General features: G+C 39.6%; 1 protein-coding gene across 1 annotated transcript in view; it reads right to left on the minus strand.

Annotated features, from left to right (window-relative positions):
* FAM189A1 (family with sequence similarity 189 member A1) overlaps nt 1–18,499 on the minus strand; it is a 413,737-nt gene that overhangs the window by 67,490 nt on the left and 327,748 nt on the right. The gene's annotated exons all lie outside the window — the stretch shown is intronic.

Consider the following 18,499-nt stretch of genomic DNA (forward strand, 5'->3'; position numbering starts at 1 on the left):
CCCCTCCCCCGTCCGTTCCGCCAGTCAGCGCTGGCAGATCGGAGCGGGGAGAGGGGAATCCAGCCCTCCCCCTGTCACGGCAGAGAGCCGTGACAGGATCGAGAGGTGAGCGAACCCGGTATGTCTTCGCTCACCACCCGATCTACTGAGCCGACCTGTGACAGTCTCATTGTCACAGGTCGGCTAGAACTATGAGGTGAGTGGAAATCACTCATCTCATAGTTCTCCTTTAACTTTTTTTCAGATGTCTTCAGCGCTGGAGGATCGGAGCGGGGAGGGGGGAATCCAGTCCCTCCCCTGTCACGGCAGAGAGCCGTGACAGGATCGAGAAGTGAGCGAACGCCGGTATGTGTTCGCTCACTTCCCGATCTACTGAGCCGACCTGTGACAGTTTCATTGTCACAGGTCGGCTACAACTATGATGATGGTTGAAAAGCACTCACCTCATAGTTCTCCTTTAAGATTAATTTGTCCTTTCATAGCATGCACAGAACACACACAGAAACACTGGAACTCAGAAAAAACTATAATGATTTATGGCTGTTACCGATGCATCATTTAAAATCTCCTGCAATGCTATTTGATTGAGAGGTAGTTCTGTAAAAAGGGAATGATCGTTATCTACCACCAGTCACACTAAACAATCAGTTTAGTCAATAGGTGCCAAAGATTTGCTGTCGTATACATTCCACTAAGTATCTTCTTGCAGTCACAGGACAGATTAGTGTGGTATCTTCTATGAAATCTACATTGCTATCCATGGCTAATTCCTGTTGCATATTTATACAACAGGGAAGATAAAATGCAGTGCATGTACTAGGGACAGGTAAGATAAAAAGTATTGCCTACTGCATGACGTATAATCAATATGATTCTTCAAGTGTGAATCCTAGACTCCTTTATGTTTATGAGCCAAAGAAACTGCCATTTTGCATTGAAATGTACAGTGAAGACATTTTGCAGGCTGACTAAGATAATAACCTCCACTGCTAAGACACTTTGATGCTTTAAACCAAGCATTCAGTACTCCTGTGAAAGTAAATGCTATTGATGTGACCTGTTTAGATTCTACAAAACCATTAAACATTCGTCTTATACTGTATGAGCATAGTAAAGACTTTGAGGATGAAAAGTCTGGGAGAGAATGTACCTAAAGTACCGGTTAAGGACAGAAGACATAGGGTAGTATTGAATATAAAATGGTCACACATCGGATAATCATAGTGGTGGGAAACCACAAGGATTGGTATTAGAAAGTAATGTTGCCATCTTGCTCATGGCTTAATAAATGTAAGGTTATGATAAAAGCATTTCTTCCTTTGGGTGGGAAGTTTCGTTTATAAAGAAATATGAGAAACTGGGCTTGTGCAGTTAAAAAAACAAAAAAAACATTGACGTACGGACAACTTATTTAAAGTGTATACATATACCCAAAGTCCATATATAGATTATAAAGTATATGTAGCACTGGCTTAATTGCTTACCCCTTAAGAGAAAAGATTGGTTGCAGAACACAGTAAAACTTGATTATAAGAAGATTACATCTGTGTATACAGCATCATGCAGGAGATGTATAGATAGAAAAACATCCTGTGAAATCATAGATAAGTAAGCACACAAAGACCAGCATAGACTAGCATTGCACTATACTGACATCTACAGCTCAAACGATAATATTACATCTCTGAATGTCAGTAATACAAATCAGTATGCTGTTGTATTTTCAACACCCCTTCTCAACAGCATATGTGTTGCTATATGACGTTTAGCTTCTCTCGAAGGAAACTGTGACGATCCTTTGGCAATGGCTTAGTGAGTGCATCCACATTCATTTCTTCTGTTGAGCAATATTGAATGTCAATAATGGCTTGCTCTTGCGGGTCCAGGTTTTATTTTGTCTATGTGTCTTACCAGTATATGACAGCTTGCAGGGTGGTATTCACTTTGCTGCTCGAGTGGATCTTCTAATTTCAGGTTTTTCCGCAGAATTTAACATGGAACTTGATGAATCCCACTTCTTGTTCTGACTCCTGTGCGGCTTCACTTTGCTCAGCTTCCTTTGCTGGTTCACTGGGCGAATTCACTTCCCAACTTCTTGGGATCATTGTTTCTGGTGATGGGTTCTCATCAAAGTAAACACTGTGGCTTATTGTCACTTTGTCAGTCTTTGGGTGGAGGATTCTATATCCCTTAATTTGTTCACTATAGCCCATCAGAATTCCTTCAATGGCTGTGTTCTCCATTTTGAATCGTATCTCCTTTGAAATATAGGTGTAAGCTTTACATCCAAACACTATGACATGCCCTAGGCTAGGCTTCAATCCATGCCATATTTCAAATGGGGTTCTTTCAGTGGCTTTTGATGGTAGACTGTTCTGTAGGTATGTTGCAGTCATGACTGCTTCTCCCCAGTACTTCTTAGGTAGGTTGGCGTCTGACAGCATGCATCTGGGCATTTCTAGAAGAGTGCAATTTTTCCGTTCCGCTACACCATTTTGTTCAGGAGTGTATGATGTGGGGGTCTGGTTTACCATACATTGTTTCTTCAGATATGATTCCACTACCTTAGTGATGCATTCCCCTCCGTTGTCTGTGTGTATAATTCCTGGTTTCCATTGGAATTTGTTGCTGGACATGGCTACAAACTCTTGAAGTTTTTCTGGTATTTAATTCTTGTGCTTCATCAGACAAGTTGTTGTCTACCTGGAATAATCATCAATGAAAGTCAGTAGATATCTGTTCCTGCCTGATATGGGAGTTTTCATTGGTCTGCGCACATTGCTGTGTATGAGCTGCAAGGGGTGGGTGGTCTTTCTTTGAGTGGCCTGTGGAATTAGGGTACATGTGGCCTTTGCTTCCATGCAGCATTTGCATGTCATGAGCATTTGGCAGGGCAGTACGGTTATATCTTCTGATAAGCCTCTCTTTATTATTATTATACATTATTATACAGGATTTATATAGCGCCAATAGTTTGCACAGCACAATATAAGGAAGACATTACAGTCACAATACAATTTAAGACAAGATGGTAAGGAGGGCCCTGCCCGTGAGGGCTTACAATCTAAAATGTCTTTATAATGTCTTTCATGGTTTCTGGGTTTTCGTGCCCAAGTGTGTGCCATAGATGGATACATTTGTTGTGTGGATTATGAGTGGCTGTTTTGACTTCTTCATCTGTGGTGATGAGTCTGTACAGGTGTTCATCCAATTTTCCTTCTGCAAGGATTTGCTTATTGTTTCAGATTGTACATTCATCGCCTTGGAATTAAACTGTGAGACCATAATTAGCAAGGGTTTTCACAGATAGAAGGCTTCCTTCTAGGTCTGGGACATAAAGTACATTTTTCATGAGGATACTCTGCTTGTCTCCTGACGGTGTGATGCAGTTCAAGAATCATTGACCATTACCTTCTGCAGTAATACTTTTCCTGTTTGCTAGAAAAACTTTGTCCATAACACTGAAATCAATTTTTGTGAAGTAGGTCTCATCACTTGTCATGTGACTTGCTGTTCCTGAGTCAATACACCATCCGTGTGGTATACAGTTCTGAGTCACTTTAAAGGTAGAGCTCCATGGTGTGCCTGCAGTTTACTTTGTAGCTGCCTTAGCTCTTTCTCTTGTGGGTGCCTCTCACTTTCTCTGCTCCGCTTTCCCGATCAAACAGTCTTTTTTCAGGTAATCAATCTTTTTACAGTGAAAACACACTCTGCTTTCTTTGTTTTGCTTTGCGCTCTCATGCACATTGAGGGCTTTCTCGTCATGGTGCATATTTTCTTTCCTTCTGTCATATTCTTCGATTAATTTACCTTTGGTGTATTCTAGTGTTAATTGCATGTATCTATTCTATGATTTCCAGCATGGCATTCACATGTTCATGCATTTCCTGGCCTTTCTATTCTCATCTTATATAACTTGTGCAGCAGTTATAGTTTACTATTTAGAACGGTCATACAGTTTCTGTAATGCAATCCACATACCTTTAGCTGTATTCTCTTTTCTTATGTGGATGAGCTGGTCGTCTTCCATTAGCAGACTTATTATTGCGTTTGCTTGTCTGTTCTTCTTGTCCCATTCCTCCGTGGGTCCTTTAGTTGGTTTGTCTGTACACAAAACTTGCCACAAGTCGTCTTCGCTTAGCATTATTTCAAGCTTGAATTTCCATAGCTGGTAGTTGGTATCGTTGAGCTTTGTGATTGCAAACTTCATATCTGAACTACTTGCCATCTTTCAATAGCTTGGATGCAGCTCTTGTTGACTTGCAGTGTTCTGTTTGGTGTCTGGGACCATAACCTGTTTGGTTTGTGTTCAGATGAAGCACTTTGTTCTTGAGGAATGCTGAATTAAGTTTTACTTGCTTATAAGAAGATTACATCTGTGCATATAGTATCATGCAAGAAACATATAGATAGGAAAACTTCCTGTGAAATCATAGATAAGTACGTACACAAAGACTAGCATAGACTAGCATTGCACTATACTGAGATCTACAGCTCAAAAGATTATATTACATCTCTGAATGTCAGTAATGCAAATACGTATGCTGTTGTATTATCCTACAATAGAAAGTATCTCTGAGGAGAATACTGTATTCTCCTCAGAGATACATAGTATTAAAGCGCATGTAAAAAAATAACCCCTTGGTGCGCCCAGTTTAAAAAAAATACAATTTAAAAATTGTAAAATTAAATAAGGCAAAAAGATTAAAAAAGGCAAAAAAGTTTAATAAACAAATTATAAGAAAATATAGTGGTGAGGAAGGTATTAAATATAGGAAAAAACATACCACATTCTAAAATTGTTCCACACTAAAATTGTATTTCACTCTTTTTTCACTATTTTGTGACCTATAACTCCCAAAATAAACTGAAATCCCAGACATATGATATACCCTATAAATCAGGACAAATAAAATAATGTATTTTATTTGAATTAATTTACTTTCAGTTAGCTACACTAATTATGTACATATTATTATTGCCAAAATTGTGAAAAATTTATTTTTTTCTTCATTTTATTTGCATTTGTTTGATTTTTTAAATTAAAAAAATAAGAATTTACATATGCATATGTCACCTAAAATTAAAGACTATTTTATACTTTAAAAAAACTGTATATAACATGTGTAGGTGCAATGCAGGAGGAAGATACAAAATTATGGTTAAACAAACACAGCAAAATTGTCAAAATTGCTCTGGTTTCCAGGAACATTTTTTTTTTCTGAAGCTGTGTCACTAAGGGGTTAATACCCATTATCAACATCCCGTAAGGTGTGTTGGGGTGTTTTGTGTATCTAGCCTGGGCGGTTTATCCTGGTGTGGGACAAAAAAACCCTGAAATTCACAGCAGTTCCTTCAGGGGTGAGCACTACATATATAAAAGGTCTATAGAACGTATAAAAGGGGACCAACTGCTTGTGGAGAAAAACAGATTTTACCATTTATATAGGGAGGAGTTAATGATAATCCAAGTAGGAGAATCAATGGTTTGGAAATTTTCGATCCATTTGAACCTCAGATCAGTTTTATCTGCTAGGAAGCCCACAATTCGGTAAAACCTGGGAACAAAGATCAATGAATTGTATCTTATTTTAAAGATTGGGCAGATATATATGGATATACCCAGTTGAATAAAAATAAAATCACAATTTGTCTAATCTGAGAAATGTTTTACTCATCTCTAGAAGGGTCCACAGCAATTAAGCTCTGGAATGCCCTGCTGCAGGAGACCGGCAATTGCAGAATCAACAGGCTGGATGATTCCCCTACAACATATTGTACCCTCAGTTAGTATGACACTATAAAGTATGCTGGACTACAGCAAAAGCTGCATCTTATGGACTACACGGACAGTAGATGGTAGCAATTATTGTTACCATTTGCTAACAGCTGTTTGTTGTACACTTTCAGACTAAGCGATAGTACTTGATGGTAAACCATATTCTGCAGCAAGTAATGGTCCCAAATACAGAGTTATGCCTAATCCTACTGCTACTTTTCCCTATAGATTGGCATTAAATTACACTACACCAATTATTATAAAATAAAAGCAGTTTGAGTTAATTGTTAAGGTCTGCAGGCTCTTTTTGATAACTATCTCTTAGTTTTTTTAATACAGGCACTTGATTTGACAAATTACTCATGACATGTTACAATTTACGGCTCACTAAGTCCAATATGCCTTGCAATTATCACTTTTGATGAACTCCTTTGAATTCTGTAGTAGCTCACATACTTTTCAGTTCCTATACCAGAATATTGCTTTAATGGGACATTTATTCAGCTATGATTTTTACCAAAGATGGAAATGCATTCTCCATCGGTAGCTAGCAAACAACCATGGGCATAAACCCGACACTTTCTCAACCTGCCTCAAGTCTCAAAATGTGACTATATTTATGAGTAAATTCAAAGGGACTCTCCTGTGGGTTCCTAATATATATGGTGGTGGGTGGTAGCTAGTGGTATTATTGACTTCTTTTTTTTTTTTAAGTTTTCAAATGTAATGTAGATCCTTTCTTCCTGATCAGAAGAAGCAAGTCTTCAATTTCATCTGTCCCATTTTTATGGAGGGAGGGGGGAAGGATTTTGAGAGATTATCATCATCCAACAAACTGCTAAAATTCTTGCTTGGTGCCCCTTTAAAGTCGACCTTTACACTAAAAAATCAAATTCTACCAAAGCATCCCTCTATGTATGATGAATAATAATAACATAGACATGTTGTTTTGAAATATTTACACTTGCAGAGAATTCACTTCTAGCTTTGAAAGGGCAAAATGACTTCAGTTTGGCAAAGCAATGCACACTTGGATTGCATTGTCATCAGCAGAGCATTGCTGGGCAATCTCATCTATAATCTCAGGGAAAGGCATTTTTCGTCCCTGAGATTATGTGCATGGTCACATGTCTAGTCACATGTGCAAGAAATCCAGGAAGCAATAGGAGAGCTAGTAATCAGCCCTTAGTAAACATGGGCACTGTCAGAAGACTGGGGAAGAAAAGAGAAATAAGGTATGCAAAGAATAGAAACCGGCAAAGTATGTGTTTGTAGATTGTTATTACTAAACATTTCTAAAGGCGTGTTTGTTGTTATTTTAAAGATATGGGTAAAGGCCTGCTTTAATGTGTTTCTAATTGTACTAACTAAAGAGATTTTATTTAATAGAGGAATATTAGAGTCTTTGAAAATTACTCAGGATCTCCTTTTTCTTGCTCTACAAACACACTTTTTATACACTAAAATATGAACTGCATGTTGATCAAGCAATCTACAGGAGAGCACGAGAGCAAATGATTCAAGATTCAGCTCTTATCTCACATAGTTCCCACAGCATAAGTGGTTCCTATCTTCAATGCCAGTTCTCTCATATATTTTTTTTGCAGCACTACACCCTGCCTATTTTCCTTCTTGAGCTGTTCTCTTGTACCTACACAGATTCAGCATGCCTAACATAAAAAATCTTGGCCCAGTGTACCTTCAAACACACTAACTGCTAGTGTGTTCAGGCAGACAACCAACATGCAGGCTCTAGCCAAGGAGTCCCTTTTGCCAATGTAATTTGGAAACCTCCCCAAGCAAGCACCCATGGGTCATATATACTGTACCTGTAAAGAGGATTTGTCAACTCTTTATTTTTTATCTCTAACATTAGCTGTAGTAATCAGAAACAGAGAATGGATTAAGTGGTTTGTTTTTACTCATGGTGTATGGTTTATTTAATTACAGTTAAATACACACCTAGGTCAGGGCAGCTGAAAATTTAGTATGACAATATCACACCAACATTCAACAGATGCAAACAAGAAACAGCTGTTTACATAATGTGATTTACAGGTTGCAAAAACATTTATAAAAGTAGTCTTGCTCTACAGAGAAGTAAATAATCTTGTAGCTAATTTTAATGAATTGTATTTGTACTCCTGTACAAGAGGTACTTAAAACGTAACCTGTTAATGAAAGCTGAGGGCTAGAATGAAGAGGAGGAGGGGAGAATACTGGTAGGAGAGAAACCAGTGGAATACTGATAGAAAAAAAATTAGGGTTACACATACACATGTACCATATCACCTACATTTTCCTTGTACTGGAACGCTACAGAAAACCTGGTTTTGGATTTGGGTGGAATGAAAAAAGGTTTGATAACCTATGTGGACTTTAACCACGGCCGTTTTTTTACTATGGCCGGCCCGTAGCTCTCTAGATCTGAGCGGGCGTCTTTAGACGTCCGCTCAGACACGCCCCCTCGCGCGCGCGAGCGAGGTTTCCTAACATAATGTAAAACAAACTTTTTTTTTTAAAAAAATTCTTAAATTTTTCCTAATTATAGTAAAAAATAAAAACCCCAGTGGTGATTAAATACCACCAAAATAAAGCTCTATCTGTCCCTAAAAAATGGTATAAAATTCATTTCAGTACAGCGTTGCATGACGGAATAAACTTCAGTCAAAGTACCGCAGCGCTGAATACAGAAAAATGGCCTGGCCAGGAAGGGGGTCTAAACACCTGGTCTTGAAGTGGTTAAGTTGTGATCCCAGTAAGAACATCTCCCCTTTACCACTGATCCTACAGTGACAGCACTGACATTCCTTGTTCTTCTCTTTCAGCATATTTAAAATATTGCTTGAGGCAGAATTTTCTAGTGGTCCTATGATGCACAGCAGCACCATGGCAGTTAATGCTGTAGGTTAGGGTGGGAAAGATCATCTTGCCAAAGCTACAGATAGCAATACAAATCCAGTGGGTCATCACAACTCTCACTAAGCTAGCAAAATGTTGAGGTCCACTTTAAAGCAAGTTTTTTTAATAGATTAGAAATATTGGAAAAATAGCTTTTTCTCACACTAATTTTTAGTCAATGATTAGGGCTGTATGTGAGACTGAGAGTGGCCAACCAATCTGCTCATGTCTTTAGCTTCTGTGACTCACATTGAATCCAAGTTTTCACTATAGGAAAATGACTAACTTTTTTTAATGGAGAAGCATGGGCAGGTTAGTTAAAATCCTCCAGCTACAATTATTTAAACGAAATTAAAGTAATTAAGAGAAAAAATACAAGTAGGTTGGGTATTTTTATGACAGAAAAGACTCAGTATGTCTCTTCTGTCATAATTGCTCCTCTCTGCCTGTCAACATTTGTGTACCCTGAGCTGCACATTCGCAAAAGCTCAGCAAGGTCCTGTGCTGAGATGAAGTAACGCCCCATGAGCATGTGTGGGAGTTACATCATCCTGACACGGCCAATCAAGAGGCCAAAGACTTCGAACCTGGAAGAAGACTGGAAGAAGTTTGAAGCGCAATAGAGGAGCGCTAACATTTCAGTGCTCGAGGGGATTGCCTAAGAGGCAAGTCTGCCATTATGTGCTAACATGCTATGCATACTAGCACATTATGGAAAATGCCTCCTGGGGACCCACTTTTCGCCCCGCAAATGACAGCTGGATAGTGATCTCACCAGTTGTAATGACAGATCAGCATCCCCAAATGACCTGGGGATCCTGAACTGTCATTAAACAATAAAAACTGGGCGGAGCTGGACGTGACATCATAGCTGGCTATGCCCAGTTGTTATTTATTGGCCGGGACCTGCAAGAAGACTCTAGCACAGCCGTTTTCAACCTGTGGGTCGCGACCCTATCGGGGGTCGAATGACGATTTGCCAGGGGTCGCCTAGCAGCTCCCACCCGCCCGGGAGAGAAACACTTTCTCCTGGAAAGGTTTACTCTGCTCAATCAAGCAGAGAGAACCTTACTCTGCTCTGGGTTTTTTTTTCTGGCATCGGGCTGCCGGCCACCGTAAGTCAGAAAAAAAACACCATAGGAATGCATTGCTAGATTCATATTGGCTATTTCACATTGCAATAGCAAACCAGCTATTGCACCCGCCCTCTGCTGCTGCCAATCAGCAGAGGAGGACCTGAAGTTCTCCATCATGCATTCCTATGGTGTTTTTTTTTTTTTTTTAATTCTGACGGTGCACTTAATGCGGTTATAACCACAGTGCAGCTACCAAAAAGATTGTGCTTTCTACACTCTATCTCTCACAATCTGCTCAGGTAAGCCTGCACTCCCCCCCCCACATGGTGCTGCATTAATGTATTGCTGGGGTAGTGGGATTTGTAATCCTCTATAGCTGATGGTACATTGTGCTGTATATGTACCATCAGCTATAGAGGACTACAAATCCCAGCAATACATTATACAGTGTATGTATAATGTGCTTTAGCTGGCATTTGTTGTATTCCTATATAGCTGGTGGTATTCTACATTGCGCCGTATAATCATTATACAGCACAATGCAGAATACCACCAGCGATATAGGACTACAAATCCCAGCAATAATAAATTATATGGCGCAATGGAGAATAACACCATCTATAGAGGAATACATCAGATCCCAGCAATAATACATTACATACAGCGCAATACAGAATACCAGCAGCTACAGAGGACTACAAATCCCAGCAATAGTACATTATACTATAATGTAATATTGCTGTGATTTGCTGTATTCCTCTATAGATGGTGTTATTCTGCGTTGCGCCGTATAATCATTATACAGCACACTGCAGAATACCAGCAGCTACAGAGGACTACGAATCCCAGCAATAGTGCATTATAGTATAATGTACTATTGCTGGGATTTGTTGTATTCCTCTATAGCTGGTGTTATTCTGCGTTTCACTGTATAATCATTATACAGCACACAGCAGAATACCAGCAGCTACAGAGGACTACAAATCCCAGCAATAATAAATTCTACAGCACAACGCAGAATAACACCAGCTACAGAGGACTACAAATCCCAGCAATAGAACATTATAGTATAATGGACTATTGCTGCAATTTGTTGTATTCCTCTGGGATTCGTTGTCCCTTTTAAGCAGTGGTTCTCAACCTGTGGGTCACTGTGTCATTTCTGGTGTGCTAGGTGAGAGTGCTCCTCAGCCCTCTCCTAGCGCAGCAGTGTCAGTTCTCCCGCCACGCCACCAGATGTTGCTGCCGCAGCCACGTCTTCACTAAATTTTACCATTGGGATCACCACAACTTGGCAAATGTTATCAAGGGGTCCCGGCCCTAGAGAGGTTGAGAACCACTGCTCTAGCAGGTGCTGGCCAATAGGAAAAAGTTGGGCGAAGCTACGTGTCACTGCTATCTCCGCCCAATTTTTTTTCTTTTTTTAATATTATTTCTTTTAAAAAAAAATCTTTATTTATTTTTTTATTTTACTGTTTATTTACATTGTTGACATTTTACTACCTTTTTTTTCTGACAATTTTCCCTGATTTTCTATTCTGCTCGGTACCACAGAGGTACAGAGCAGAATAGCCAAACCTAATGCCGGCTATACACTATATCTTCGGCTATACACTCACTTCCTTTCACCCCCTATGTGAATTCTCTTACATCACTGGCCCCACCTGCTCTTAGGTCACTGGCCAGTGATGTAAGAGGAGGCGGGCCCCGCCTCCTCCATTCCGAACACCGCCCTCATCTGCCGCAGCGGCTGGCTGTCACTGACACAGCTCTGCAGCGGCTATGAGGGGAAATGCGCCGTGGCCGCTGCTGAGCTGTGTCTGTGACAGCCAGCACCCCTACATGCCATAGCGACCCAGGCGGCCCTAGCCGGGCCCCATAGCGGCCGCCTGGGTCACTATGGTGATTGTTACGCCACTGTTCAGGATGCTACTATAGTTGGTGATTTAAATAGCCACTGATATGTTTCCTTGTTTATTTCATCCAACAATTTAGCCTCACCTGCTGTCAGTTGGTGTTCCTTTGTCCGATGCTGGCAAGCTATGGACATATATTTATGATTTCTTCATAACTGTTAAACCATTGCAAGCCTTTGCCATGTTCCTTTCCTATAACTAAGAGGTATTTTTGTTTAATTTCTATTTCCACACAGCACTTTACATAGCTGGACATTCCCTGCCCTCAAGGAGCTATCAATCTAAGGTCCATATATCACATGGCTGATTTAGACTGGAGCTAATTAACCTACCAGCATCTCTTTGGAGTGTGGGAGGAAGCCAGGGTACCCGGAGGAAACCCACACAAGCAGAGGGAGAACTTGCAAACTCCATGCAGAGAGTGTGCTGACCAAGATTTGAACTGGGGACACTCACTGCTGTAATGCAGACCACTGCACCAATGTGCTGCCAAGCTATGGGCATGTATGTATAATTTGTGCTTTCATATGTGCTTTCGTTATCTGGCAACAAGCTGAATGGAATATTTTGGGTGGACATACACTTTAAGCTGGCATGAAGCAAGCAGGAGCAGGGGGGGAGTTACAAAAAAACCCAACATGGCCATGGGGAATCATTACATTTTCCCATGTGTGTACTTTTGTAAAAGGCTGTAATCTTTCATGCTCATAGTTTGAGAAACAGATTTCCATAAGGCCTCGTTCACAGCAGACACAGTGCATTCCAGCCCGATTCTGGCCGGAAACACTGTATCACATTGCGGCTGGCTCACTATGTTGTGAGGCAGGAGGGGGCGTGGCAGTCCATTGAAGTGAATGGCACCGTAGCCACGCCCTCTGCCTGCAATTGCGATCGGCCGCACGAGAACGCAAGGCACACAATGTCTGGGCTGGTCCAAAGAAAATGCTGCAAGCACTATTTAGTATCTTATTTAATAGTACTGTTTATTTGTGTTCATAATTATTTTTTTTCTGGTTACAAGAAAAATTATAAATACATGAAAAGCTATAAATGAAAGGAAAGGAAGGAATTTCAGCAAGCGGGTATTTCATGCATACACTGGGTTTCAACAAAAATGCAATAAAATATTTAGTGGCTGGAAGAAAGGAATTCCCTGCTTGGAAATCCTTTCCATTGCCTGCTGTTTAGAATTCAGCAGAACGTGCTATGTAGCTTTAGAGCAGATGCCACAACTGGAGAACACAAGATCTGCTGGGAACTCTGCATGCATGGGTATATGAAAAATTGCTCATGACCAAAAGGAGACGCTCTCATTTAGTGTCTGCAAAACTACACAAAGGGGATTAGGAAAGAATTACAATAATTGTGTAGACAATAAAGGCAGATGCTGGACAATAAGAATTCTTAAGTAAGTGACTAAACAAACAGTCAGATATGTAAATTGGTCTTTGGGCAACCTAAGTGTTCTCTGGATGTTAAAAATTATCATGGGCAGCAGGAACTGCAATGCATCTGTGTTCACATCAACCAACTGCTACCTCCTTATGCAATTTAGAGGAGGCAATTAGCATAGAAGAACATTCAGTGCAGGAAACTGAGATTTAGTTTTCCAGTTATAATATGTATGTTTCTGCTTCTTTTACTTAGAATCAGATAATTAACACTTAGCTTAATTTAGCCTTACTTTTAATGCTTGTTCATGATAACACTGAAGTAGAAACAGGACAGATTAAAATAATTTAGTAAAAAAACATTTCAGAATAATAATTGCCACTTAAAAAAAAATATATAAAACAAAACCCTGATGCTCTATTTGGTTCACTGTTGTGTGTGAAAAAAGTCCACAATGTATTACTTATTCTACTTTAGTCACACATATGATAATTGTATGCAGTAGCTTTGTTTTGATTTGTGACTAAATTAAATATATTTTAAAACTGCAAAGGTTGCTTTTAAATAAGAATTCCTGTCAGAAAAAAAATATATTGCTATTAAAGGGGGTTGAAGCTACACTGAAATTGATTGCTATAACACCACTACTGGTACTGCAAAGGATGTATACGTAGAAAATTGCTGACAAACAATATTAAGGGGATAGTTTATAGCAGCCCCAACTAGAAACTACACTCTGCTTGCATTGGTAATTTAAACAATGTAGAGCTTTTCATATACAGTAATACCTTGGTTTACGAGCATAATTCGTTCCGGAAGCATGCTTGTAATCCAAAGCGCTTGTATATCAAAGCGAATTTCCCCATAGGAAATAATGGAAATTCAGATGATTCGTTCCACATCCCAAAAATATTCATATAAAATGATTACAATACTGTACTGTAATATAATAACGTATAAAATATAAAGAAAAATAAACCAATTACCGGTACCTTTTGTGGCCGGTGTGAGAGGGACAAGAGGGAGGAGGATTATTGCGTAGGACGACTTTCACTATCACTAACGGAATCACTGCTATCTCTTGACTCAATGGAATCTTTTTCATTTCGTGAAACCTTAACAAGGAATCTATCCAATGTGACATTGCGTTGTCGTTAAACAGACTCATCGCTCGCACTGCTACAGCCTTATTCAGGTGGTGCTTTTCTACAAAATTTTGCTCTTCTTGCAAGACATTTGCTTGTATATCAAAGCAAAATTTTTCAGAAATGTTTGCTTGTCTTGCAAAACGCTCTCAAACCAAGTTACTTGTAAACCAAGGTATTACTGTAACTGGAGAACACAAGATCTGCTGGGAACTCTGCATGCATGGGTATATGAAAAATTGCTCATGACCAAAAGGAGACGCTCTCATTTAGTGTCTGCAAAACTACACAAAGGGGATTAGGAAAGAATTACAATAATTGTGTAGACAATAAAGGCAGATGCTGGACAATAAGAATTCTTAAGTAAGTGACTAAACAAACAGTCAGATATGTAAATTGGTCTTTGGGCAACCTAAGTGTTCTCTGGATGTTAAAAATTATCATGGGCAGCAGGAACTGCAATGCATCTGTGTTCACATCAACCAACTGCTACCTCCTTATGCAATTTAGAGGAGGCAATTAGCATAGAAGAACATTCAGTGCAGGAAACTGAGATTTAGTTTTCCAGTTATAATATGTATGTTTCTGCTTCTTTTACTTAGAATCAGATAATTAACACTTAGCTTAATTTAGCCTTACTTTTAATGCTTGTTCATGATAACACTGAAGTAGAAACAGGACAGATTAAAATAATTTAGTAAAAAAACATTTCAGAATAATAATTGCCACTTAAAAAAAAATATATAAAACAAAACCCTGATGCTCTATTTGGTTCACTGTTGTGTGTGAAAAAAGTCCACAATGTATTACTTATTCTACTTTAGTCACACATATGATAATTGTATGCAGTAGCTTTGTTTTGATTTGTGACTAAATTAAATATATTTTAAAACTGCAAAGGTTGCTTTTAAATAAGAATTCCTGTCAGAAAAAAAATATATTGCTATTAAAGGGGGTTGAAGCTACACTGAAATTGATTGCTATAACACCACTACTGGTACTGCAAAGGATGTATACGTAGAAAATTGCTGACAAACAATATTAAGGGGATAGTTTATAGCAGCCCCAACTAGAAACTACACTCTGCTTGCATTGGTAATTTAAACAATGTAGAGCTTTTCATATACAGTAATACCTTGGTTTACGAGCATAATTCGTTCCGGAAGCATGCTTGTAATCCAAAGCGCTTGTATATCAAAGCGAATTTCCCCATAGGAAATAATGGAAATTCAGATGATTCGTTCCACATCCCAAAAATATTCATATAAAATGATTACAATACTGTACTGTAATATAATAACGTATAAAATATAAAGAAAAATAAACCAATTACCGGTACCTTTTGTGGCCGGTGTGAGAGGGACAAGAGGGAGGAGGATTATTGCGTAGGACGACTTTCACTATCACTAACGGAATCACTGCTATCTCTTGACTCAATGGAATCTTTTTCATTTCGTGAAACCTTAACAAGGAATCTATCCAATGTGACATTGCGTTGTCGTTAAACAGACTCATCGCTCGCACTGCTACAGCCTTATTCAGGTGGTGCTTTTCTACAAAATTTTGCTCTTCTTGCAAGACATTTGCTTGTATATCAAAGCAAAATTTTTCAGAAATGTTTGCTTGTCTTGCAAAACGCTCTCAAACCAAGTTACTTGTAAACCAAGGTATTACTGTACGCTATTTCCAAAACAAGTATTACCACAATAAACAGAAATTACACTTGGTAATTCAAACAATGCAGAGATTTACATATACACTACAAAAAAATATGTACTACAAATATGATTAATTTTAAGAGGTACAATTTCCCAAACCTGTGGGTCACTCTGTAGCACTTAGGGCTTGTTGCAAGAAATCTTAAAGAGTGAAGTAGTTCCATGCAATAACTATATTGTGATCGCTTTACAATATTTGTCTGAAAGCTTTTTTTAATTGTGAATGTATGCCAAAATCATGTATACTATATGATAATTTCCTATTCAACTTCACTGCATATGCACTGTGCACAGTGTGAGGAGAAACCCACCAGAGGTTTTGTTTGCAAAAGCTGTGTAGCACCATGTAAGCCCTTACAGTGAATCAGGGCTGATGGTAAGTATGAGGGTACTCAGAGGGTTAGTGGTAATCATTTAGATCAAGTTTTCCTTTAGGTGAATGCCTATTAAGCATACCCAAAGACTGCTATGCTCATTGCTATCCAGTGGCAACCACTAAGCTACTGTGCTATTAGAGAGGTACAGGAGCTTAGTGACACATGGAAGGTGGAGGTGAGGGGGCTAGGGCAAGGGGGTTCTATTTGTTACTTGAAGTCAAAGCCCCATGTAGAACCTAGGCCAAGGATCTTAGGATCCAAGTGAGTATTGATTTGAAAACTAAAATAGGTGCCTGAAACATAGCACTGTTCTTAACCTTAGAAATATTTTAAACAAGACCAGGTTCATTTTACTTATGGAACCTTTAACTGTACTATGCATTATCAGTATCTGCTTTTGGATATTTTGTATAGGCTTGTGGAAATCAATATCTAGAGCAGGGGGGCCCACAAGGTCGATCGCGATCTACCAGTTGATCGCGTAGCGATCACTGGTAGATCGCCATGTCCTCTCCTCCCGCCGCTTCTCTGGATCCCCGCTGCTCTCCCCAGCGGGGATCCGAGAAGAAGTGAAGGAACCGGCGGTGGGGGAGGGCGAAGGACGGAGCCGCTGTCACAGAACTAATTCAGAGCGGTGAGGAGAGAGAGAGACGCTCGGCCAGGATCTGACAGCCGGCGCCTCTCTCTCCCCTCACTGCCCGTCCGTTCTGTCACACCGGCTCCAACACCCACCCCCTCCGCCCCCCCGCGGCTGAAGTGCTTTCACTTCTCGTCGGATCCCCCGCTGCCTCTGCCCAGGAGAGCAGGGGGGATGCAGAGGAGAAGCTGAGCCCATTTGTGCGTGGTCGAGCGGCAGAGGATCGGTAGATGTCAGTAGTATGTACCAATCCTCTGTGCAGGACAAACACTGGAGCGATCGTCTGATCACTCCAGTGTTTGTAAATAAAACCTGATGTGCTGCATGTCATATTCATATAGGGCAGAGTTGAGCAACACAATGTGCATTGAAGGCAAATATTTCTACAGCTTAGTATGTCCTTTCCTACCTGCCATTTGGTGAACACCACAGGGTCACTTTTTTAAAATAGGTCATCTGTAAATGATACGTTTAAAGGTTTACCCTTTCAGTGGCTTGTGTATTTAAAAAGCCACCATTTTCCCCACCCCCGAGTTGCTGCAAGTATTTTACACTTCCAAGTGTGAAGAATACTTGCTCCCCCTCCAGTCACTGTGGTTCTTCCCACTGGCTCGTACGTAACTACATGATATATGAGCTGGCATTAGGAACAGCCAGAAAGGGGGAACAAGTACAGCTACTCCTCACTTTATGACCTACCTGTTTAACGATTGTTCAGTCTTATGACTAGTACAAGAACTTCGGTATTTACAGTATGCAAACCTAAGTAATTGACTGTTAGGACTTATGACCAGCTCTACGACTGATAGTATTATACAAGCACATGGGTAATTACAGTATGCAAACCTAAGTAATTGACCATTTGGACTTATGACCAGCTCTCTGAATGGTTGGTATTGTGACCATTTTGCTTAACGACCTACTCATAGGAACGGAACTTGGTTAAGTGAGGAGTATCTGTATTCAACTAATCTGAAGGTCAGAATTAGAGATGTAGCAACTTTTCAATACACAGGTTGCTGGAAAGGTAATTAAATAAACACTTCTTTTATAGATGACACCTTTGTAAAAGTGACCCTGACAGGGTCACTTTATAGCTGATTTTTATTGAGAGTTATTTGATTTCTATTATAGGTTACTGTACACTTTCCACTTTTTAGTTTGTTTTTTTATTCAATGTTTATTGAACATTTACAGTGGCCTAATTAGATGTACAACCATCATCTGGATATTTACCATATGGATAAACCTACTGTGTGTTATAAAAAAAGAGCTTGCGTTCTGATACCTGGTTATTTTTATTGTAACTGAAACGTGTAATGCTTTTACTACTGCATTAGGCCCATGCTGCTAAGGCACACACTGTGCATTGAAGTGTAGAAGTTTCTAGTGCTCAGGGAATAATGTCATTTTGACAACAGTGATGACATCACTGCACAATGTCATAATAACATCAGCATAGTGGTGACCCCATAAAAGTCTTGTGTTTGAGGTCCCTATCAATCAAGGAATGCTTTTGTTTGCAAATACATTTCCTGTGATTTGGCATATAGTTTTG

The sequence above is a fragment of the Nanorana parkeri genome, unplaced genomic scaffold, assembly GCF_000935625.1.
Source record: "Nanorana parkeri isolate BGI_ZX_2015 unplaced genomic scaffold, ASM93562v1 scaffold82, whole genome shotgun sequence".
Taxonomy (NCBI): domain Eukaryota; kingdom Metazoa; phylum Chordata; class Amphibia; order Anura; family Dicroglossidae; genus Nanorana; species Nanorana parkeri.